Raw genomic sequence first — 25,198 nt, 5'->3', positions numbered from 1 at the left:
CACTTAGAGCAATGTGAAAATATTAGATATTTACACCTGTGTGTTTGTGCACACTTTGCTCAAATGCTACTGCAATAAATAGAACTGCTAACCAGATATTCTGGTTACTTTGTTGATTTACTGTTTTTAATATTCTCCCAGTCAAGTACAATACCAGCAATGGAGAGCCCCTGGGATGGTTGCTAGCAGGGAGCAGCTGAGTGAATAAATAGAGAAGGGTACATAAAATTCAAAAAGGTCAGCATTCCTTCATGTTTGGACCAACTTTTAAAAGCTCTGTTGCTAGATATATATGAAGAATTATAAATACAGTCTCCAGCGTATGTGTTCTACAAATGTTTACCAGCAGAAACAAATGAGAATATGCTTATTGAAGCGAACTTGACACACACTGCTGGGTCTGACCAAACGAGTTCAGTGCAGATCCAATTGCACTGTACATCCCAGTTCAATCAACCTGCCTAAATTTGCTTTCAGATCTTTATTATAGATGACAGAAAAAAATAGTCTGGAAAAGACTTATGCGAAGACTACGCTTTTCAGCTTGCTGGCCCAATGAAAAGAAAAATGAAAGTGCCTTCTAATTTCAAATTGAACAAAATAAAACCCAGACAAAAAGATTTGTAGTTTTTAATGTCGCTGAAGAAAATTTGCCCTCCTAATATTATTTTGAAAGAACAAAATTTGAATTTCTTCAACTTTTTAAATTTGCTTTCATTCTTCTCCAGCTGAAACATCACCATGTTCAGCAAGAACAGCTTGTAAACTTGAAACAATTGCATTTTTTGGCAAATTACCTTTTGTATCTCATAAAACTTTTCCAACCATCATCTCTAGTAATGTATCAGTCTAGGACTTTGGCCTCAGTTCCTGGCTCTTCCACACTTGATTGAGCTGTGCAGTCTTTGTCCATCTCCACAAGCTGTAGGAAAAAATTCATAATACATCTGCTTTACCTCTCAGGAATTCATGTGGGTATATGTATATTTGAATGCATATGAGGTAATCCAGTAAAGGGCGAAGAAGAGCACAGAGCTATTACAGATGTGGGCTTCCCACATTTGTTGAAGTGGATGTAAAATTTCTGACATAAAAGACAAAACATGAAAGCTCAGGTTTACTGTAATAGTTACACTAAAGTGCTCTTGAAAGCCTGCATACAATCTATAGAATCTCTACATACCCTATAATAACTTTCTGAATCCTATAAACAACATGAAAGAAAATTTTCACATCATTTAAAGGCGCCTAAATTTGATGATTCTCAAACCAAAAATGGGCAAGCACTCTAGAAGGAAGCATCTGGTCTCTGGAGTAAACTGGCTAGCATGTTGAGTATACAGCAACATCAAACTGCGAGAAGTGAAAGCGCTGGTGACTGTTATCAGAATCCATTCACTATTTAGAAGTTCCTGGAATAATTCTAATTTGCATATGGTTGGCCTTCCTTTTGTACAACACATCACCTTTTGTCTATAGAAGTATCCTTCTTCACTCAGTGGCTAACTCTTATAAATGAGGATAGCACATTACATTTCCAGATATACCTAATTTGATACGAATGCTTATGGTACATCAAAGGTATACATATGCTGATGAGAAGATGTGATTACAGAAGGCATAAAAAATTCTATGATTTAATTTGAACAGCACAAATAGCCTTGTTAGTGAAGATGTGAGACTAGATTTTGGCAAAGCAATTACAGCACAGTCTTTGGTTTATACTTTCCCCAAACAAGCCCAACACTCAACTGTATTAAGAATTTCTCAGAACAACTCAGTCTACTTAGTGTTAGGAAACAATAACAATCTCAGGTATATCTCCATGCTGCAGTGCCAACTTCAGTTGCGATGTAGACATAGTTTAAGATAATTTTCACGTTTATATTCATGAAAGTATAAAATGTATACCTATGAAACTTAAAGCCATTCATCAAATTCAGTTTCATATCTCTCAGTGATAAAATTCACATTGTATGGGAAAGTGTGGAAGAATGTTGAGGAGACAGGCAATGGAAGCTAGCCAGACTGTTCTGTGGGAAAAGGAGCATCAACAGGGCATGTGGACCCATAGTCACGTGGCTGAGCCTGTGCCCATGTGACGCTGCACCTGGGCTTCGACTTGAGATTAGCGATGAGCTCCATGTCCTTACTGCGCATGTGTATAGTACGTAAAAACCACATATAGTGCCCCCCCGGCGTTCCTCGCCATGGACCGACGCTCAGCGGTGCCAGGGAATCTCCCGCTCCTTTATTGCCTCGATCGGGAAATCGCTGGGAACCCCCGCTCAGACGCAGAGGTCATAAACGCTCAGCATCGACCTTAGTGTGCCTTGTGTTTGTGTGTCTGTCCCTGCCGGGAGTCCAGGCGTCGCCCCTGCCAGACCCTTACAGACCTTAAGAAATAAACTAAACTGCATGAATAAGTAGAAGCTAATCAATTTATTAATTGTTCTGATGTAACTATAAACTCTAAAGAATATTCCTGGCAGCAAGAATTTCTTGAAAGGTTACACAAAGTCATGTTTTAGAAACGCAGAAGTATTTAAAATGAATATCGGCCTGAAAACGGTGACCTGTTTGTTGCATATTCAGCTACCTCAGCGATTAGTCTAGTAAAGCCTATCTAAATAATACATTCAGGAGAGAACAATGCAGTTATGGACATATAGTCAAACCAATATCATATTTAAATAAAGTAAGTACTCAAAAAGGAGAAAGGTCTAACAGAAAAGAGGAAAAGGTGCAGAATAGAACCAGGCATAACAATTAAGCATAATTAAAGGATTAATGAATGCTGAAATGTAGACCTAATATACTATCTAGGGCAAGGTTTGTTTAGGTTCACATACCTTTGGGCTTTTTACAGGATAAGCTGATACTCAGAATGAAGAAGGCAACCTACCTTACACGTATTTCAGGAACAATATATGCATTGTACAAAAAAAAAGGTCAAATATTGTGCACGTTTTGTCATTCCTTTTTTATGCGTAGCTTGTCCTTCCCTTACATGAAATCATTAACAAATTGCCATGGACCTGAATAAACAGGAGTGTTCTTCAGCAATAAAACTTTTCTTCTAAAAGTTTTCTTATTGTCATATTTGACAGTTCAACATCACCTGCATTACTTGAACTGTATAGAGAATATTAATTTTGCCACAGAAGACTGAAAAAAAAAAAGTTAAGAGAACCTTTACTGATTCTTCTTTGGTGAAGAAGCAGAATCATTATATAGGTAAACATTTATTTAGTACCTGAGAGATGAAACCTCTGTAATAGTTTGGGCTGGTCACAATCTTGATAATAGTCTCTCTGCTTGGCTACAGCATTTATATTTTACACATTTTCAAGAAATCATAGTTACTTTCAGATGATTAAATTTGGCTGTCTAAATATTTTTTGTATTTTTAATCATAACCTTTGCATCTGGGATATATTGCTGCTATCTTCCATTGCAGTGATGTTTCAACATTGAACATCACTTTTAGGATGACAAGAAGTAAATTTTCAGCAATTTCCTTGGGGATTCATAAACTGGTCAGGTGTGAATTCAAGGCTAGACACAGGAAGGTAAAGGATCTACATGAGGTTAGAAAGGCAGAAGCCAGACAAAGGCAGATAACAAAAGTAGTACAGGAAGTAGTTGCTCAGCAATTTTTAGTACTAGAGCCTATTTTTAAATCTTTTAACTTTCAGACTTTCCACAATATAACTTGGCCCAGATGGGGGTTCTAAGTTTAAAGAGAAAACTCAGTGCTACACTTGTGCTAAATTCTGATGCTAAAATTTGATTTGCTTATGAAACTTTCAAAATCTCAAATATCTCAGATAGGGCTGAGACTGCAGCACAAGGCTGGTAGTGTGACTGAGCTGACTGAAATGCTTTAACAACCCACATCTCCAGCCACGTGAAGAAACAGATCAGTAGAAGCTGAAAGATTTGATATTGCTGAGTTTTTCTGAGATCTAGTTGCCTATTCAAACCATCCCAATCCTGGAGTAGAGTGGCTGGACCTAAGAAAAGCCACGGCCGCTCCTCCTTGCAACTTCTGCAATTCTTTGTCTTTTGAAGGTATGCACATCACAGCCACCAGGATTTTGAAGGTTTGAGTTTCTGGCACATAGCTTCCAGAGGGCTTACCAATACAATCCTGAGAGACATAGCAGTGGACCTGACCTTGACAACAGTCACCTGTTTAAAGATTCTTTCTGGATGAGTGCCGTCAAAGCTACAGAAAACAGAACAACTGCTTCACTCTCTTTCTGCTCTCCCCAAAATACTCTGCTACACTGCGTTGCCTAGGAGAAGGCTGACACTAACAGTGCTGGTGTTCTAAGATGAGCGTCCAACCATGTCTTTCTTCCCTCCCTATTTTTCTGCCTCATCTATTGTCTCTTTATTCTTATTTGGATTGTAGGCTTTTGAGGGAAAACTCGTGTTCTGATTCTGTCTTTGTAGAGCACAGTACTTAACGTGTTTGTGGGGAAGGCTCCAAGGTACTAAAAATGAGAATAATAAATTATAATTTATTGTTACAGTAAAATCTGAAACAACAATGCTGTAAGCAGTTTAGCTTAAAAAAAAATACTGCAATAGCATAAATAATTTATGTTCTTGTTTTCTGTTCTTTAATGAACAGATTTAATTTTCATTTATGATTGCCAACTTAGAAAAAATGTTGTGAAGTACTACAGAGATATTGTACATTTTTAGATGAAATGTTTGAAAAACAAATGCAAAAACTATTATCCAAGCAATTCCTTTCAGCATGAGAGTAGATTAGATAGTCTTTTTTTTATTGTGATGTATATGTGCAATATGTTTTATGTCAGTATTTAGGAGTATGCATTTTGCTGTTGAAGTATGTATAGATACATACACATTGATTATGGGGTTTGCAGCATCACATGAGATTGAGGGCAGCCAAAACTTCCTGTTATAAGATCTTTTTTTCAGTTCTGTTCTTCTCCAAACATTACTTTTTTTAACTGAAATGTTATGAGCGTCCACTTTAAGCTGTATTTTTTTTTTAATTTAGAAAATCTCACAATTATTGTGTGCTACATACTGTAGTCTCTCTCTGTTGAGCTAGTTCTCTCCTGAATGTGGGGCAAAGCTAGACAATGTGGATGATATATACAATCTTTAAGTTTATATGACTTTTCAAATGCATCCCATTCCAAAGTTTCATCAAAAGAAGATAAACAAGTATACTAGATTTAGGCTTCCGCTGAGATAGGGACTACCTTTAGCCCAAAGTGTGGCCAAAACCTTAAAGAAGTCTAAGTAATCTCTGGAGTTTAGCCCAATAGGTTTACTCAGAGCTCATTTAATACACAACAAAAATATTCAGCTGTTGCAGCCTTCAAAATATCACAGCTGAAGGAGCTATGGACAGTTAGTTTCTGTCTTCTGTCTGAAAGCCTGATAGCTAAAGAGTGATGCAGGTTTGCAAGCTGAGAAAATGTGTATTAGATATTAGCCTTTTTTCAGCAGGGATCCCCTCTCCTTCTGCTACACCTTCCTAACCACAGCAAAAGCTGTGCCATTTTATAGAAAATAAAGAATCATTTATGGATTGAAATATTCAGCAAGCAAAAGGCAGCATGAATCTCTAATATAGTGATCACAGTATCCATGTGTTCAGAGGAATCATATTTTAGGGTTTTCCACTCCCAAGGTTGCTTACGGCTTTGGATTAAAAGCCTTCAAATTTAGAAAACCACAATCCAAAAACCTGTACCAAGGAAAGTAAAGAACTGTTTTAAGAAGCTGGAGAACTAAGTTTGAAGCCAAGAAGACACTGAATTATCTGTTCTCCTGCTTCTTGAATGGAGGCTCTTATCACTGGGCCATTATAAAAACTGGACAGCATGACTTTCTCCTCCTCCACAAGGAACTACATTTTCAAGCAAATACAGCAGTGACTTAATTTTTTGAATGATCTGAATCTTCTGGCATGTTGTAAATCTCATCTAATCATGTCTTAATAAATTGGGCTCCTGAGAGAACACAGTTTTCTCCCGCCTAGCTGTTCATTTTCCTCTACCTCTAATGTTGTATTTTCCTCTGCTTCCGGCAGAACACAGGTAGTCAACTGCTCATATACATATGCTCTGAAGAAGAACTGTGGGTGACTAGAGGTAGGGAACAGAGATGTGTTTACTGAGTTTTAGGTGCTTCCAGGGCATGGTAGCTGTTGAGCAGAGGGAGCGAACCACATTTTTTGTCATATTTAAGGTCTAAACAAGTCATTTTTTAAATCTATGCGCAAAATAATTAAGATTAAAAGTATCCTTTATTTTATGATCTGAAGGTTTGAAGATCCAGTTTTGGGGGACAGTATTTTGCATTTTTCTTTCACGGTCAATGGTGTCTTTCTTTAAGCTCAAAATGTTCTCTGGAAGCCTTTTTTAAAGAAATAAAGAGGTGGGGGGTCTTACATGCTGTATCTGCAATAGTAAATTAAATACACCTTGGAACAATCTCTACCATCAGGAGCATTCCTTTTTCAAAACTACTCTACCTTCTTACTGTCAAAAGGATTTCACCACACCTAAGCTGCCTATTAGGAATGATGTCTGTCTAGTCCATACCAGCTTCTAAGCCACACATGGAATTTGCTTGGGGAAGTTTTAGTGAGTCAAAATCGAAGCTGAGCTGTGAGTTTTAAGCCCATATTCTAACTTGGCAACTCCCAACTTAAAGCCAATCAAGTTCCAGTGCCTGGGAATATTCTTTAACACCATTTAACTTACTAGTAGAGATGTAGACTGCTCACCAGGGATGGCTATGAGTATAGCACGTCAACAGATATCTCAGCTGTGTTCCCTTTGATAGATATTCAGGAAAGTAGACTCAGGAAATTAACAAACATGAATGAAAAGTTTGTTACTACTGCTCTGTCCAGCATTTTGTGCAAACAGTGCAGAAAATGCAAGCTTAACATACAATTCAGATGACTAACTATAAAAGACAATTTATCTTCGTGTAATAATCTGGCTCTAACTATATGCCTTTCAGCTTCCATAACAATAGGAGACATAGTTCTTCCAGATAACAGGTATTCTATATAATCAAGATTCATATACAGAACAATTCTATTTCTGCACAGAATGAAGCAGAGATCCTGTAGAAAATATGAATTGTACAGTCTCATAAAGACAGCATTGTAAAGAATAGACGTAAAGAAATTAAAGAATTAAAGAATAAATGTGTGAAATGAAGGCTGTACATGATTCATTTCTCACATTCTAACTTTTGAGGGCCTAATTTGTGAACTTAAGAACTTTAAGAATAGAATTTTGGATGTAATTTAAAGTCATCATAGTTATGTGCACATGTACATATATATGCATGTATGCATATTGCCTGATGTTATAGTTTCAGATTTCTAAAGTGCACATTAATTTCTGATCAAGGGAAATTTCTGCCTACTCAGATGAGCAATTGACATACCTTGTCAAGTCCAAACATCAAGGTATGTAGTAAATACACTCTGGTTTAATACAGTAACCTCTGATAAAGATTATCAGCATGAAATGTCAGGAACTAGAAAATGAGGTCAGACAATGATAACTAAACCAATTCACGTACTGTGACTAGTTGGGGAAAAGGATGCACTTCCGTGCTGTATGGATGAAAGTGTAACCTGCTGTAAAGCTGCTTACAGAGCCATTTGCAGAACATGCTAATATGCAGCTTTTATCATGTGCCTTATGTACATTCTGAATTCAGTGTCTGCTAGAACCTGAAGTCTATTTTACATTCTGTTTGACATTTCCTTTATTTATAGCAGTTTGTTAAGCTACCTTGATGAGGAATTAGGATACAGGCTTTACCCACATGAAACATTTGCTCTTTAGGAAAAGGACAGTTACATAAATGGATTAGCTTACATAAATGCATTAGCTGGAAAAAATATAATTAATGATTGCCCTAAAAAAAAAGAGAAAGTTCCATAAATTGCTATATCCTATTTTTTTTATTCAGAAAAGTGCCATTCCATATTGATGTTAATAAAAATATATTTTAATGTATTATAGATGAACTAGTACCTGTGAATGGCAGCACTTCATTTTGTTTTCTTTTATGACCAATTTTTGCAAATGCATGAAAAATGTCTAATCTTAGATTATACAGTAAGAACTTCAGAGAATGTCTTGTATGCTTGTGTCAAAAGCTCCTTGGGGGCAAAGCATTAAGTCAGGAATGATGTTTTAAAATACCTTTAAGAGCTTCAGTTTTAACTTCAAAATCAAAAGAATTGTACTTAAGGCAGGGAAAAGTTCTCATGTCTCTTTGACTTTTCCATTTAAATTAACAGTTCTGGGGACTTCTGAACAATGAAATACATTAATGTCATCAGTGGAATCATGCCAAACAACTTTGACTATTATCATGAGCTGAAGCATTACCTCAGGATGTAGGCTTATTTCTGAATTTTCTTGCTTTAGCTGCTTGAAATCAGATTATGTTTTATTTCAAAGGTGCATGAAAATATTTTATTCATAAACTAGTTTTTCACATTCAGAGTATTTAACACTAAGTAGACTTTGGGAAAATAATCTAAAACTGGCTCGAACTCTTTCTAAGCTTTTCAGCATCTAAAAGAGGCACAGAATGATATTGTACCTGCCCATGCAATCCAAATTCTAAGATGTGAAAGTGTGAATGAGCATATCATAAAATTTTAGAAAATTTAAAAAAAAGAGGAAAAAGTGCAAAAGGTGTGTGTGCATATGTATATATGAAACAGAAAGAAGGAGATGCAAAGAGATAAGAAACATTCAGTCAACAGCATTCTATACCTTTTACTTTTAGGAAAGCTAAGCAAGCCTGAAGAAGAAAACTGTCATCATAAAAGTGAGAGGAAAGGGAGTCTTGAAAAACGAAATGCAATACAGTAGAAGTGAAGTTATGGCAATTTTGTGGAGCTGGTGACAGACATATTTGCAATCACTGTTGCGAGAGGAGAAAGAAATGTCAGATCAGCATTCATATCAAATAATATTAGAAGGACAGAGGATAATTACAGTTTTTCTTATTATAATTAATGTGATCATGTTAACAAAAGCTTAAGGATAAGTACAAAGAAAAGAAGTTCACCAGAAATACTGGAGATGTTCATTACTGGACCTTACACAAGGACCTTGACGACTTCATATATGAACAGTAATCGTGTTGTATGTTAAGACCAAATACACTTCTGGAATATAAACTACAGAGGGTGATAGAGCTGCTGAAAATCTCTAGAAGATTCTTGAGAGGAAAATAAACGTGGTACTATACAGCAGGAGTTCACTGACAAACCTAGAAGGGGAGGGAGATAAGGCTTTGTTTGAGAAACGAGCAGAATCATATAAAGCATTGGAATTATTGGTGTTGGGAGACTTTACCTACAAAGATACTGAGAAAGGCAGAATAGCAGGATACATAAGATAGAATTTTGTGTCTCCTAATTCTGGATAGCTGTAGAAGTGCTTATCATCTAAACTACCTGTGGGGGGAAAACAGGAACTTTCAGAGGGTTATTCATTACATTCTAAGGTAACCCCATAGCTTAGATCAGATCACTCATACTCTAGAAGTGCCTTTCTGTTTCTTTATTGACTGTAGAGCAAATTGAAATAACTGGGGAAGATGTAGTAAATATTGACAATGGTGTAATATTACTTGAGATGAATCTCAGTGAATATTTTTAAGGCACAGTGATATTTTTTGATATACAAAGGTAGAAAACATCTAGCAAAGAGTCTCCTACATTTCATGCTAAAACTAGGAAGGCAGAGAATGTCAAGAAAGAAGGTAGTTTGGGTCAAATTGGTCATAAAATGAGTGTTCACGATTCTCATGTTAGGGAACAAAAATAACATCAAAATACAGTGTATGAAGGAATGAAATCTTTTACTTCATATTACATTATTTTAGTAGAAATTAGAAATAGAAATATTTTATATTATATAAGATTAGATTAGATTGAAATAATAAACTCAAAGAATAAATAAGGCATCGTAGGAAGTCAAAAGAGGTAAAGAAGTCTCAGAAATTATTCTTAATGAGCAATATTGAATATACATATAAAAAATATACTACTTGAGAAAAGATTGGACATGTTTTAAAAGACTATCTTGGCTAAATCAGGATAAGTCTCAAGCACAAGCCAGAAGCACAGAAAAAGTGAAACCTAGGACAGGGTACTAAGAACAATTTCACATGGGCAAAATCAGAAAAGCCAATGCACAAATGAAATGCACCAAGAAATAAAGATACACAAGCAGTTATTCTGTAAGTACATTAATTGCAAGAGGAAGACTATGAAATTGGTAAGTGATCCCGACAAAAATGAAGTATGTAATGCCTTACTAAATTGATGAACAGAGATCAGGTGGCAATTATAACAGTGAAAAAGATACAATCCTGGTCTAGAATAAGCAAGAAACAAGTTTAAAAGTACTCAGGTCTAAGTTGCACATTTTGAATTTAATGGTTAGTTTCGTATAAAGATACTTAGACCGTGGTTAAAGAAACCTCAAAGCCAAAACCTTTATCTCTTGAAAACTCAGGGAAGGTTGGTGAGGTATTAGAAGACTGAAAAGAGCTATATGGTCTCTATATTTATAAAGTCAGAAAAGAAGGAATCAGTAAATATAGATCTATCTGGTTATTATCAGTTCTTGGAAAAATCCTGGGACAAATAATCAAAGCACCTATGTGTAAATAATCTGTTTTCCACGTATAAGTGTGTAGGATGAAACATAATTGTAGCAATGAAATTCAAGGAAGAAATGAGACATCTGGTGGTAAGAATAGTACAGCACTGCACATGGCTGGGAAAGCTTGGGAGTCTCCACCATCACAAATTTTTAAAAACAAACTAGGAAGAACATCTGCCAAAAATGACTTAAAGCAATTGGAGCAGGACAGTGAACGAGATACCTTCCTGCATTCCCTTCCAGCCCTGCGATTCTGTGAATTGACTAGAAAGATCAGACAGAAGAATGTTCCCAGTAACAATACAGAACCATTCTGAATCAAGTTCCCATACAATAAAAATAGCTTCTATTTATAAAATGAATGAAATGAGTTAACTTATTTATATAATTTATGTGACTTTTGTAATTGAGTAGTAGCTGGCAAAAATAACATAAATTCCCTTTCCCTTGATTCAAAGAACATTTAACTTAACACCTAGTACAAAAAACTTAAGTGCATTGTCTATAGTATTCTTAAACTGCTCACATTACTGTAAAACTTAAAACTGCACAACTTTCTATAAAAATCATAATTCCAACATTCAACTTTCATTAGCTGTAAAATAATTTCATTTTTACATGCTTGATAATTTTTATCTTGATTAATTGACTTCAAAATCCATTACTTCTTACACCCTCTCAAACATCCTTTCCTTGTGATTGTATCAAGTTTCATATATTGCTCTCCATATACTAGACAACTTTGATTTCTTTAGTACCAGTTCAGAAAATTACTTTGTTTTAATGATACTAAAACACCACTTTAATGACTACTTGCTTTTAGCACAGATTTTTCACATCATTTGTGTCTTTGCCAAAGTTCAGTAATATATTCATGTTACTTGGGGAGAAGGGAGAAATAGTTAAGGAACATGTCACAGATTCACTGAGTTTAATGCCAGAAGGGATCATTAGATCATGTAGCCTTAATTTCTTTTTTTTGCCAGTTATTCTGTAGGAAGCCCAATTAGTTGAGCTAAGTAAAGGGTTTTTTAGTTGTCTTGTTTTTTGTTTTTTTTTTTGAAGAGTTGTATATAGCGAACATTCAAAGATGCTAACTTTATCTGATGAAGGTCCTAGTCTCCTTGTGTGGTGAATGCAGTGAAATCAGCTTCTCAGAAGATCTACTGAGGGAACAGAGGCTTTAGATTTCCTACATTACAGATGATATCTGCAAATATTGCAACAATTTGCATTGTTATACAATGAAGACAAGGGGAGTTGTCCTTGATAGTTATTCCTTGCTAGTTTCTTCTCCCAGTGACAACCACATATATATATAAAATGTGTTTGTGTACGCATGGTTGTGAACTATCTCTCTGAAACCTACAAAAACTGCTGGGCATTAGACTTGCAACGCTGTGGTATAAGATCATGCATATTCTCGGTCCAACATAAGTCATAGTTCCAGTCAAACTGGAAACTATCCAGAAACTACTGGAAGAGAATATGAAACTGTCACTGATACACAGACCAAGGCTGGGATAGACCAAGAAGACCATATTTTACAAAATTACTAAAACTAGGAAGTAATTTAGAAAAAAATCTCTTTGCTTGCAGAGAAATTGCATAAGGGAGCTTCCACTTTGGATCTTTGATGCAAAAGAATAACACAAGAGATAAAATATTGATACACTGTAAACCAGGCATAATATTCTCAAGCACCATAAAGACTATATCCACTTTTCCTGTGTTTTAAATAGAAGTTATTTAAAATTAACTTAGTTTTGAATTTTGAGCCCTTAAAAAGCTGATGATATTGCTCATCTACAGCTTTGTCTCCTAATAACTGCCTGATATCTCCTTCTCCATTTCTTTATGTCTGTTCTTTGTATTATTAATTTTATTCTAGTGAATTTTTTATAATCTTCCTTGTATGTTCAGTTCTCCATTCTGTGTTGTGCTGTAACACAGATCAAAAGATCAAAAGGTATATTCTGCTTGATGTCACATCACCTTGTGTGATCTTTTGATTTCCTTGTGATCAACATCTTCTTGATTTTATTGGATTGGATTTAACCTGATCACCTAACCTGCAATTAATTTTTGTACTCAGGTTATTATATGTACTTCTTAAAATACTGTATAGTATATTCTTTTAAAGTGTAGATTCATCTCTTTGGAGACAAAGAGATGTCTTTGGAGTAGGGATTGTTTCCTCCTGTGTACAACACCTGGCACTATGACTGGCTCCTGAGTCATGGCAATGACCCTTAATAAAATGTCTATGTATATATGTACATATATATATTTATTTATATATATAAAGAGAAAGAAAGAATTATTATAAAGAAGTTTGCTGTACCTATCAACCTTTATAGCTGCATCTTCCTTTTTCAGCTAGCAAAGAGAAGACTGGAAAGGCTCTTTGAAAATGCTTTTTTCCTTCTACTAGAAGCAATTAACAGGACACAAGTTGTAAAAACAATGATTGGCACATGTGTGCCAAAAAAAGCAGGTCCAGTTAATAAATAAAATTGCAAAATTTATAGTGTTAGCACTTTACCCAACAAAGATAAATGAGTGAAATTAACTGTTGCACCAGTTCATTTACAAACTTCAAAATCATATGGACGGTTAAATTTGCTGACAATGTCTCATATATCGGATTTTATTTGTAGAATCTTTTCTACTGTAACATTGACAAGGATCCTGTTTCCTAAAATCTATTTCTTTTCACTTGCTTTTAAGAAGGTTTTTTGTCACAGCCTGTGACTTGTAATACTTTGAAAATCTTTACTGAAATTTCCCCAACAATCCTTCATTTCATGACACAAGTTGTAACATAGTCTCATCCAGCTGGTGCTGAGGGAGACACACACACAGTTCACACTGAGGATCAGTTCTATCATTTTTTAGCAAATATATCCCTCAAGACGTGGAGGAGCTCTCTCTCCTCTGGTACTATTGAGACATTCATCTCTTCAAGATGCGCTGGGGAAAATAATTAGCCTCTATGAGGGAGAGAATACTTTTCAGTTCTCACATTTTAGCGTCCAGCAATCTGAAATAGATCTGTGTGGAATGAAGTCCATGGGGAGAAATTAGAGCATAAATTACTTTTGTCTTAAGCTTTTAGACAAAACCACCACTGTTGCCTGAAAAGAGAGGTAACTATTTGTAGTCAATACCACATATGTGTGTGTGTGTGTGTGTGTGAAATATACCCTAGTATATATAAGATCTCCATGCACATGTTTACACATAAATTACCTTAAGTCAGTCATTCTTCAAATTTGTATACCAGGTGTTCCCTGTGATTTTCTATACAGCTTATTGCAAGTACTGCCATATTGAAGTCTAAGGAGAAGGTTTGTCTATACTTTTTCCTTTGTCAGTTTTTAATAGATCTAATTACCTAATTATCTGCTCCAGTGGAATGGTGGGATGTTGTAACATTTCTTCTCTCCCCCAGGGAATATGCACAGCCCCTAGGAAGTTGCCATCTGCTTCCATTTAGAGTACTGGTGAAATATTCATTTAAGCACTGAAGGTTGCCAACTTCATCTGTCACTAATCTTCATTCACAAAGGCTTGACCATTTCATTACTCTGATTCCTTTTATTATGGGAGAGAGACCAGTTTATCATCAAAAATGAAGAGATATGTTTGTTGATGAAAATGTCCACAGAGACACTTGCAATCTCACTGAAGGCAGAAAGCAGCTAAAGTCAGGTAGTCCAAAACTGCTATTTTCAAAATCACATTGCCAGTACTGGTTTGATCAGTTCATGAAACACATACTTGCTGAAGTCATGCAATGATCATGAACAGCAGGCATTAAAGACAAACACTACCCCCTAGAAAGCAAGCATTGCTGGTCTATTTACAGTGTGCAGTTCAAGGCCATTCAGCAGCTTACCTAAATAAATGCACTTACTAATTACTAAACATAAAGGATCTTGAATGCTCTAACAGCCCATGTGATTTGGTGGTTATCAAATGGACTGTGATCCTCCCCAAAGATTTTGCTTTCATTGCCTCAGTCTGGGTAACTTACTGACATGGAACTTTAACTGGTCTACATCTATTTTCTAAAAGATTAACAGTAGGATTAATGAGAAACATTTTCTCCCAAGACCTATCTGTCCATGCAATCATTTAGTCAGAATATGTGCAGGTACTGGTTGAAATTGTCCCAGTTTTCTCTACAGCTGGGCAGATTAGTCAAACATAATGAACCTTCCAACGTCTCAACCATCAGGTAGAGCACCATCTAGTGTTTTGTAACAGAGAGTTATAACTAATCTAGTAACATTTACACAAAAATCAAGCAATCTTTGACTGAGCAAGCAGTTCTAATGAAGAACAGTTTGCCTGAATGAAGATTATTTTTATGAGCTAGAGATCTTCAGGGTCAGTCTCTGACTTTCTAGCCAAGATTTAAGGCTGTATAAACTGCTTTTCCAAAATAAATTCTAAATGCCACTTTCCCCTTTCATTTTCAGTTCCCTGAAGCACAGTCATAATCCTGATCTCCCTTCAGTCTTGCTGGGATCTTTCCCCATCCAATGTAAAGTCAGACCCCAAATCTTGTCTTGTTCAAGGTATCACATATCTGGACCACGTTCTACCTGGCTGAACTATCTACCAGCTGTCTCTACAGAAGAACTGAGATGATTTTCATAAGTGTCACATTGCTGTGTTTAACTAAGGGTATGTTTATGAGGGGAGCTTTAAGATGTTACAGGAAAGAATGTCTTAATTATATGTATATATATGCTTGGATACCACGGTGATTGGTATAGTAGACTTTATATTTATAAAAAGTCGACCATTCTGCTGTATCATGAATTCTTTCATACAACTTCCTTAAAAATGAAAATAAAAACTCCTACAAGAAACCAATTTCAGTACCATGAGGGCATTGTTGTATACTAGTTTACAATATGAACCGCAAGCCAAGATAAAAGTTTTATTTTAATTATTTCCAGAACTTATGCAGAAGTGATCAGTTGTATAACCATGTCACTGTAGCACCAAACTCCTCTAATATGAAGCAATTTTAGATTGTGAATTTTTCCCCAGAAGATGCATTAATACCATTGTGGAAACCATACAGCCTGTGTCTTTATTACACCACAGCGTGTCTCTCTTTACTAAGATTAAAACTGTAAAATAATTACTAATCACAACCACTTTGAAATTGGTGTCCTACTGCTATTATACAGTGTTCACATAAAAGAAAGAGGTTAGCTACGGTGTTAAGAAATTTGTTTTTAAAGTGATATTCAGAAAGAAGAAAAAAAAAAACTCACCAAAAGAGGGAAGCTTCCATAATAAAGCATTAGTTGGTGTCCTGATTGCCTACTGTTGTCATGTCATCTTTCTGCAAATCCTGATCAAGATGATTTGCCTGGTCAAATATCAATGGGATAGAAGGAGGGGGAGGGGATGGAAAAAAGTTAATTAAGATTAGTTATAGATTAAAACAAACACCCCTGAACCCTCTGAACCCAAACTGCATCATTAAGTGATTTTTCCTTGTTTCCCTCTTCCACCCCCCAAAACATCTGAACTGTAACTCTCAATATATAAAGAAATTTGATTGAAGTTTCCATTAAAACCAATATGTATACATTTTTCTAGGCTCTCTTTTTAAAGTACTTATGCTCTATAGTTGCAAATAGACACACTAATAGGAAAAAAACAACAAACAAACAAACAAGAAAACCAAACTACAATAAATCTTTTCCCTGGCCTGAAATGAATTTGTGATTACTCATGTATTTCTCATCCACGACTTCACTTTCATGTCCTAATTTGTGCAATTCCTTTAAATGTTTCTCACCTCTTGCTCTAGTTTAGTCCAGTAGATTACACTGTCTCCTTTTACAATTGTTCTGGTGACTTTCCTACAAGGAAGTCAAAGTGTTCCTTGTATTTAGGACTGAGTATACTCTGCTGAAAAGACCCCCCAAATTTGACATATCACAGCATCCTGCTTGCCCTCACAATTGCTTATGTTGTTCACATTCTGGTCTCAGATTTGCCTTCTAGTTTACAGCCATGGATTCAGTACAACAAGGACTCTGTTGTGTGGCCCCCTCCATGAACAGCACAGCTCCACCTACTTCAGCTTTGTAAAGACTAGCCTGTCTTGTGAGATCAGCTGTAGTAATTTATACTTTACAGCATTTACAGGATCATGCTTGTTATTTACCACCAAGTTTTGATCCGTTGTCATTGTTTCCTTGTAGCAAATTTCTGTGGTCAAAACCTAGGAAATGTTCACAAATTACAGCTCTTATTTTATTCTCAGAGTGTTTGGATAGGAAAATATGCTTTCTTGTACTTGATCATTATTGTGACTTTTTGTTACATCCTACTTGTTCTCTCTATATTGGATACTTTTCATCAAAGGACCACAGGCTTTTCAAAAGGACATGTCCACATCAAAAACTGTATTAATACATCAAGAAAATAATACTGCTATCCCTACTAAAAACAAAAGAACTTCTGTCACCTAGTCCTGAATATTCCAGAGCCTTAGAGGCATCTTCCAGTTAGATGTAGAAGTCCTCAACAGTCCTCTACATTGCCAACCACTTTCCCAGTCTAAGCAACTTGACACTCAATGCCTACCTAAGCCAGTTAGGCTCCAGAAGCTAGGCACAGCAGCACCTAAGAGTCCAGTTCAATAGTCACTCATTAAGTATGCCTAACATGTCTAGACACAATCCGGTCCTCATACAATGAAGCTTGATATCTTCATTTTGAATTTTGCCCTTTATATGTAAGAGTCAAAGGATAACATTCAGAAATAGCTCTGAGGTCAGAGTCAAGTCACTCCCCTTCCCAAATAAGTTCCTCGACCAAGAGTCAATAAAATCATGCTCCCTCACTTTCTGAATCCATGAATAATTATTTCTTTCTAAACAGTGGTAGAGCTTAAGGAGGAAGGGATGAGAACTTCTTTCCTCCTTTGGGGTTTCCAGTCTGGTCTATCCTATGGCCTGATGTTTAAAGAAGCTCTTCTGGGAGACAAAAAACATGGTTTGCATCCAAGTGTCCTCTTTTCAGAGGAAGTATGCTATCTGCTGAGACTTCTGAGTTCCTCAAAGGGATTAGTGTCATCTTATGGTAGTGTAGCTAAGGGTGATAACTGCTACAGCAGTGTTGGGAATTGAATTAATTTTAATGAGTTCATAGCCAAATGCACAAGCCTATGTGTAATTATCTTTAGTTGCAAACTTGGCAATGCCACTTATTTCATGAATCACTCTGGTGCTGCTATTTTTGATGCATCCTTCACTTTAAATCTTTTTCTTCCCAAAGACATTCCACACTGTCCCTCAGTCTGAAGTTCTGTTAACACCAATTTGTTTTTAAGAGCTTTAAAGACCTGGTCAGTTAATTGAAATTTTAAAAAAAGCATTCTTGAAGTTCTTTCTTCAGTAACTGCACTTTTTTTTCTCATATTTCCTTCTTACTAGATAGGTCCTTTTTGGTTATTTATGTATTTATCTCTCTGATTTATAAGTTTCACAATGGGCATTTAGCCAATACTCATGAGGAGTTTTTGCTGGTCAGCATTCAATATCATCACATTTGGTGGCAGGGCACAAACATATGACTGTTTGTGCTTCTTTAGATACAGGGTGTCCAAGACACACGTTTGTATCACATCATGATTTTTGTGACAAATTTGCTTATTTTTCATTTGACTGTGGGGTTTTATGCCACACTGACTCTGTATTTTCTTCAAACATCTGCCAAAGGCCAACTTCTGAATGTGAGAAATTACCTCACTCTCAGTGCCACCATGTTTGCCCAAAACCCTTACAAAGGTAAACCAACCAAACAACATGAGTTTAAGTTTCACTGCTGCATATGGAGGGGGAAAAATATTCTGTTCCAGAAAGTGGTTGACACATAGCCTTGATTTTTCTCAAAATGATGATAGTTCTAAGCCAGTTATTGAGCCAGAAAATCAATTGCCCAACAGTTGAAAATCTTTTGTCAGGATATAGCATCACAATGCATGTGATTAACAGTTATATGCTGGTGTCAGGACTGTGAGTGCGCCCAGCCCCTCCTCAGGTTTGGCTGCCTGGGCTCAGGCCAGCCTAGAGGCAGTGCAGCTGGTGGCCTCGAGGAGAGCTTTCCCAGACGCTCTGCGCAGAAGCTGCAGTGGAGGCTCCCTCACCCGTAGCTCTGCTAAGAAGCTTCAGCAGGGCATCTCCCCAGTTTTTGCTTGCGAGAGGCTTTTAAGTGGAGGCTTTCGTGCCTCCTGAGCTATGTTGCATCTGCATTGCAGCTGTGACCATGCCTAGCCATGCATCCCATCGATCCATACCTGCAGGTGACCTCCTGGCTTGACTTCAGACTGGCCTTGTCCCTGTGGATCTCTCCAGCAATGAGGACTCTCAGTTGAACCCCATCACCACCACAGAATCTGCTCTGCTCTCACGGGTGGTGGGATGGGCCCTGGTCAGTGAGGCCCGGCCCTGCTGCCATGAGGACCCCCCAGCTCCCAGCCCCCAGCCCTGGAGCTGCTGGCCCTCTCTGTGCCCTGAAAGCCAGATATCACTCTTCCTCTTGTAAAGGGAACAGTACACACAGCACTTGGTACAACGGACGCTAGTGTTCTCCCTCTGGAGGAGTTCTGGATCACCCAGTGGTGAGGGCTCTAGAACCTGAGACTGAGCCTCTGAAAGAGGTGGGCTTCCAGATATCCAGGTATATTTAGCTGTACTTGCTGGCTCCTTCTAGGCTCTTTCTGTCTCTATTGCATTGATATCTGAGATTCCTGACTCCCTTCAGGCAAGATGACAAACGAGGAATTAATCAGAGTTCTGGCCCATGGAGGCAAGACATGTAAAAATTAGGAAATAGTGACCAAATTTTAGTCACTAATGTTCTTTTTTGGATTTCCTCTTTGTTTTCTTCAGTTCATGACTCTGAGGTTCTAAGTCTGCTAAAGGTATCGCTACACTCCTAGCCAAGGGAAGACGCAATATAGAGAGAGATATATATAGCTTTATAGATATATATGAAGCCAAGATTTTATTGTCTATTGTCTTAGCAATCCAACCAAAATACAGTCCAATCAATTAGCACTATTTCAGTTACAATAATACTGACATTCCTAATCAAAATTAATACAGAAAAGCCTCATTAATAACGATACCTTTAAAATTGTTATAAAAGAAAACTCACTGATATCTTCCCCTTTTCTCTGGTGTTATGCTTACCCTTTCCATGTCCCTCTGGGTCCTACAGTCAACAGCATCAGTTGTCCTCTAGCAGTGAGTGGTCAGCATCTGTGCTCTTCCCTGGGAGAGGCTTGATGCTTGTGGCCATGATCCCCTGCCCCTCAGTCTCAGGGTGGCTTGCATCTCTTTTTATAGGTTTTCTTGCCACAGCCTTATTGGTCGCCAGCCTCAGCCAGCATAAAGGGCTATCGTTGGTCACGCAGTGACTCTCTGGGTTTGTCAGACCTTTACCATAGATGGCAGTCACAGGCGTTAGGCTCAGACAGGTTAATCAATAGTCACTTGGCCACTAGGAAATTTTTGAAAGAAGGTAAAGCTAGCTCTGGGCAAGGCAAGCCCAGGGTCCTAAGACCCTGCACTGTCAGGTCAATGTGAAGCCTGTGGCCTTTTGGTAGTAATGGCAAAAATCAAATTTAGTGGGCTACAGTACTATATAAATAAAAATAATAAATTTAAATCACTCTTCTTGATTTTGACATGACTATTTGAAAACAGAATTTGTCTAAATACGGTACTCTCTGTTTTCTGAATGCCTCTTATCTTTTCATGTGGTTTCATTTTTCACTTATGTTTCTACTTCCACTTCTGGAAGTAAATTTCAAAGTAAAAGTGTCATTATAGAAGTCCATATTAAATCAGATAAAGGTAACATTTAGTTGCATTTTGATTCACAAAGTTCAAATAAGCTAAGCAGCAACCGAGTTAAATAAATCATTAAAGGGTTCAGCTCTTCCATGAAAGTGTTGTGTGGAGGGCCATGACAGGGTTAAACTGGTGGAAAGTTGCAAGTAGCAAGCAACAGGAGCCTCAGACAAACATACTCAAGGACACCGGTGCAGGTGGGAATGATACATCCTGAGAAAGTACAGATAAACTAGCAGAAGCCAGTGGGAACCAAGGTTAAGGGCAAGACAGCCTTTCCAAACAAGTAGCAGAGTACAAGGCATGACCGCTGCGTGCGTGATCGGTGTAATGATTGGCTACCTGTGACATAATCTGTATGATGATTGGCCTAGCAAAGTGTGTCTGTGAAACCACTGAAGCAGCTAACTTTTTAAATATGCTCAGAAATAAATAATAAATGTCTCAGGACGCAAACCCTCCTGAGTCTGTGCCACTCATCCGCCACAGTGTTGTGTGCAACAGCAGTCCAAATTCACGACATGCAGGATTTTCACGGATCCTAATTATGCTTCTATGCATTGTTCTCAGAATAAAGGCATGAGGAGAATATAACATCGTAGATTAGATTTATTTGACTCATTTTCCATTTGAAAGCAGAGTGTTGGTTTATAAAGCTGTTACATAATGGGTAAGAGTTTCTTCAAAAGTTATAAGGAAAGCAATGATGACTTGTATTTTGCTAAGTTTTAATGCTGGGAATCACGTGGTTGCCATTATATCTGTTCTGTCTTTTGAAGGGGTGCAGTAATTTAGACAAGACCCCCCAAAATCAATATATGATAGTGAACATGTATATTTTAGTTCAAATATCTATTCGATATTGAATCAATTTTTTGTCCGATAACTTTTACATCACTTCTCTTCACAGTTTATTATAGAGCTAATCACCTACTCTGTAACACACACACACACACACACACACACACACACACACACACACACAAATTCAGTTTTCTTTATTTGAATTTGTCCAGATATCAGCTTCCGAAGGCTATTTTATCCATATGCCTTACTTTTCCAAGTCAAAGTACCTTGAGTTTTAGTGTTTCCACCCTGTGAAAGTGCTTCCCTGCTCAGGATATACAGAGAAATTTCAATACCTGGAAGTTTGCTTTATTTTACAAGTAGAGTAAAAACCAAATATAAAACATTCTCCAAATAAGAAGAGCCCCAGCTCAGAGGAAAAAGTGTGCTAATATCTTCTCTCATGCTTTATTGCTAACAAGACGAGCACATCTAAATCCTGGGGACTTGCACTGAAAGTTTTAGCTCTTTTTTCTGCCCTCTCTACACTCACCAAACGTCAAAACAGGAAACAATAGGAAAAAGGTTTTGAAGGCAAAAATATAGGAAGCTAAAGACCAGGACCTCTTCAAAAACGTCCTCTGGAATACTCCCATAATCCTCATAGGACCAGTGGGACGGGGAGGAAGACAGTTTGAGTGGCTGCCAGAGATGGTAGTATAAGAAGCAGATTCAGCAGGAATTAGAGATACGTTGGGAATAAAGGGTGCCAGTACAGGAGAAAGGGATTTCATTTGAACCATGGGGGAACAAGACCGCTGTCACTTACAGTGAAGAAGGTCAAGGGACAGAATTTAAACTGAAGAGCAGGAGAAAGCTCACAACTGCAGAGGCATTGACATTTTGGCATGATGTTTCTATTACAGATTAAGAAATTAAATTTTGTAAAACTTCATGCAAGGGATAGGTCAGAGGATGGAAATAATCAAAGATGTTGAAAGCAAACTGTCATTTACATAACATCCTAAGAGTATGAGCATAGTGGTACGCATGCTATTATTACCTGAACGCCACAGTTCTAAGAAATAATATGGGAAGCGGGACATCTGGGTCTTCATGAAGATATTGATATACCAAATTTACTGGGAACAGAGTGGAAGGCAGACAACAGATCACTGTAATATTATGATATAGAAATAAGACAGAGCAGAAAATGTTAGTGGTGAAGTATATTATATCTTAAACAGAGCCTAGAATCAAACAAACACACTAAAAATTTAAACAATTTAACATATAATCAAAATGGATTCCAGTCCCAGGGCTGAAAAGAAATAATAAATAATAAATATTACCTCCAAATCTGAGGAGAACTTCTGAGCAGAAAATAATTGGTAGTGGGAGATTACTAAGGGGAAGTATAATACATAATACATAACCCTAGGAATCCTCATTTGGCAATTGCTGGAGATAAGATACTGGGCTAGATAGATATTTGATCTAGCTCATTAAGACTGTTCTATATTCCTTTTCTGAATGTGAATTATCATTCGTCTTGTCAATGCATTGTACATAAATGCTGTATTTGGAGACTACTACAGGATGGGAGCCTCAGTAATCAAGGAGTCTCTGTCCAAGATGTGTGCATTAGAGGACCTTTCCTCTTTATTTGTTAGGGTTTTTTTTCATTCAGTTGCCTTTAACTCTATTTTTCTCTTATTTTTCAATTTTGTTTTGTTTTGTTTCATTTCAGGGATAGCACAAAAAGAGAAGTGTCATATGAACATCAAAAACGCGTCCCTGACATTCACTAAAATATTAATATAGCTAATAAGAATAACTTTGTCAGATTTATTGCAAATGAAAGTATCTTGAAACTGATTAAAAACTTGGAAGTATTAGAAATTATTACCCACACTGCAGGATTTTTTCCCCATTTAGAAAAAGAAGTTTTTAGAATTTATCAGGTTCATTGAATTAAGTCAGTTGGAAAAGCACAAATTATCTAGGAGCAAGTCTTCCCTCCCACTTTTGTGATCACAGCCCAGAATTCCCCTTTATCTGAACCAACATGATGCTTTAACTTGAAAGATAAGTTTGCATTACCGGAAAACTGAAGTCACATGCTTGACAGAGAGGTCTGGCTGTTTCACACGTCTGATATAGTGATGGAGCCACCCGTCACTTCACCCTCTGTGGGGTCTACAAGCGATTCCACAATAGGCTCCCATTCCCCCCAGTCCAAATTTTAATCCAATATTACACTGGGTCTACAAATAAGCAATAGTGAAGATATTAATCTGAATCTGAATATTATAGATAGTTGGCATGTTCAAGGGGAAAATTTTATTTGATTCACCTCCTATAATTGGAAGACATAAGAGCCCCAGAGGGCTTTGGGGCTTTTTGATCTGCCTTGAAGGATGTTTTCACAAGCTGAGCACCATCTGTTATGCATCTATAGGTTTAAAGTGATTATGTGCAGCATAGTATATCCACATTAGTAGTACACCTACCCATGTAAAATTATAATTAGAGCAGAAGCATGAAAGAGTTTGAAAATATAAAATGAGCTTAAGTGAATTAATTACGATATGACTTAGAAATCCGGTTAAGTTTCTGCATTTTTATCATACTTACAGAAAAGGCTATTTTCTGCCATTGTTATTAAAATCATCACTCTCTAAAATTACAGTAGTGTATGTCACCTACTATAAATGCCTGTATTTTAAAGAGATTATATTGTAGTAAAATTTTCAACTAAATATTCCTTTTCAGTCATAATGATGGATGACAATAACCTATTTTTTATATTTTTGTGCCAAAAATACAATATAAAATGTTGCTTCAAAAAATTATTCTAAACAAATTGTTGTAAAATAATAAGTTATAAGTCTCAACATGTAAGCATATCAAATGATCGACTTACTAGACAGAAAACACATATTTTCACCAGATTTTGACTGTCTTTAACTGGTACTAGTTAAACAATTCAATATAAGATTTCCATTTGTTTAATAGACTATTATGAAAAACTTCATTTTTTAGCCTAAATTTGTTGTTTTCCATTTTATTCTGTTATACAGAATACTAGGGTGAGCAATTCATCCCCACTTCCGTGTACACTTGTGTCTCTACAGAAATCTTTTAAATCTTCATTTAATCTAAATTTCCTCCAACTTATCAGTGTCCTTCTTGTAATTTAATATAAGACTTGTGTGTCCATAGATGTGATTTAATCAGGGCCACACAGAATTATCTTGTTTGATCCCAATCATGATGCAGCTGGACATGCTTTTCTATGCTTCAATCAGTAACAGCTTCTGCTCTTCACAATATGTCTCGGCTTCACTTTGGGACCCGCAGGAAAGGAAAAAGAATGTTCTATTTTGGAGGACAGAGGTATTAAGTCCTGGATGCAACATTCTAGCAGAAGATGCTAGGTCCTAAAACCAGTACAGTGTCTGGAAAAATAAAGCGAGCACAGAGTAATCATCTCGGTATTTATGAGATAACACACCAGTCTGCGAGATGCTGAACTCTTCCCTTGAGGTCAATGTAAGTTGAAGACACATCTTTGCAGGACTTGGTTTATTATAGGCAACATCAAATGCAATAGTAAATTTAACTACCACTCAAGCAGAAAAAATGTGACATGAAAGAAGCATCAGTTAAGATACCACATCCACAGTGGCTGTCTTTCAAAGTTTCCAGAGGCTATGATGGATGTTATTGTATTGCATATACATTTTCCCCAACATTCATGAGAAAAAAAAAAAAAAGGTCAATTTTTTTCCA

The sequence above is a fragment of the Apteryx rowi genome, unplaced genomic scaffold (assembly GCF_003343035.1).
Source record: "Apteryx rowi isolate R43461 unplaced genomic scaffold, aptRow1 scaffold_211, whole genome shotgun sequence".
In the NCBI taxonomy this organism is placed as follows: Eukaryota; Metazoa; Chordata; class Aves; order Apterygiformes; family Apterygidae; genus Apteryx; species Apteryx rowi.
This window is presented reverse-complemented; position numbering follows the sequence as displayed.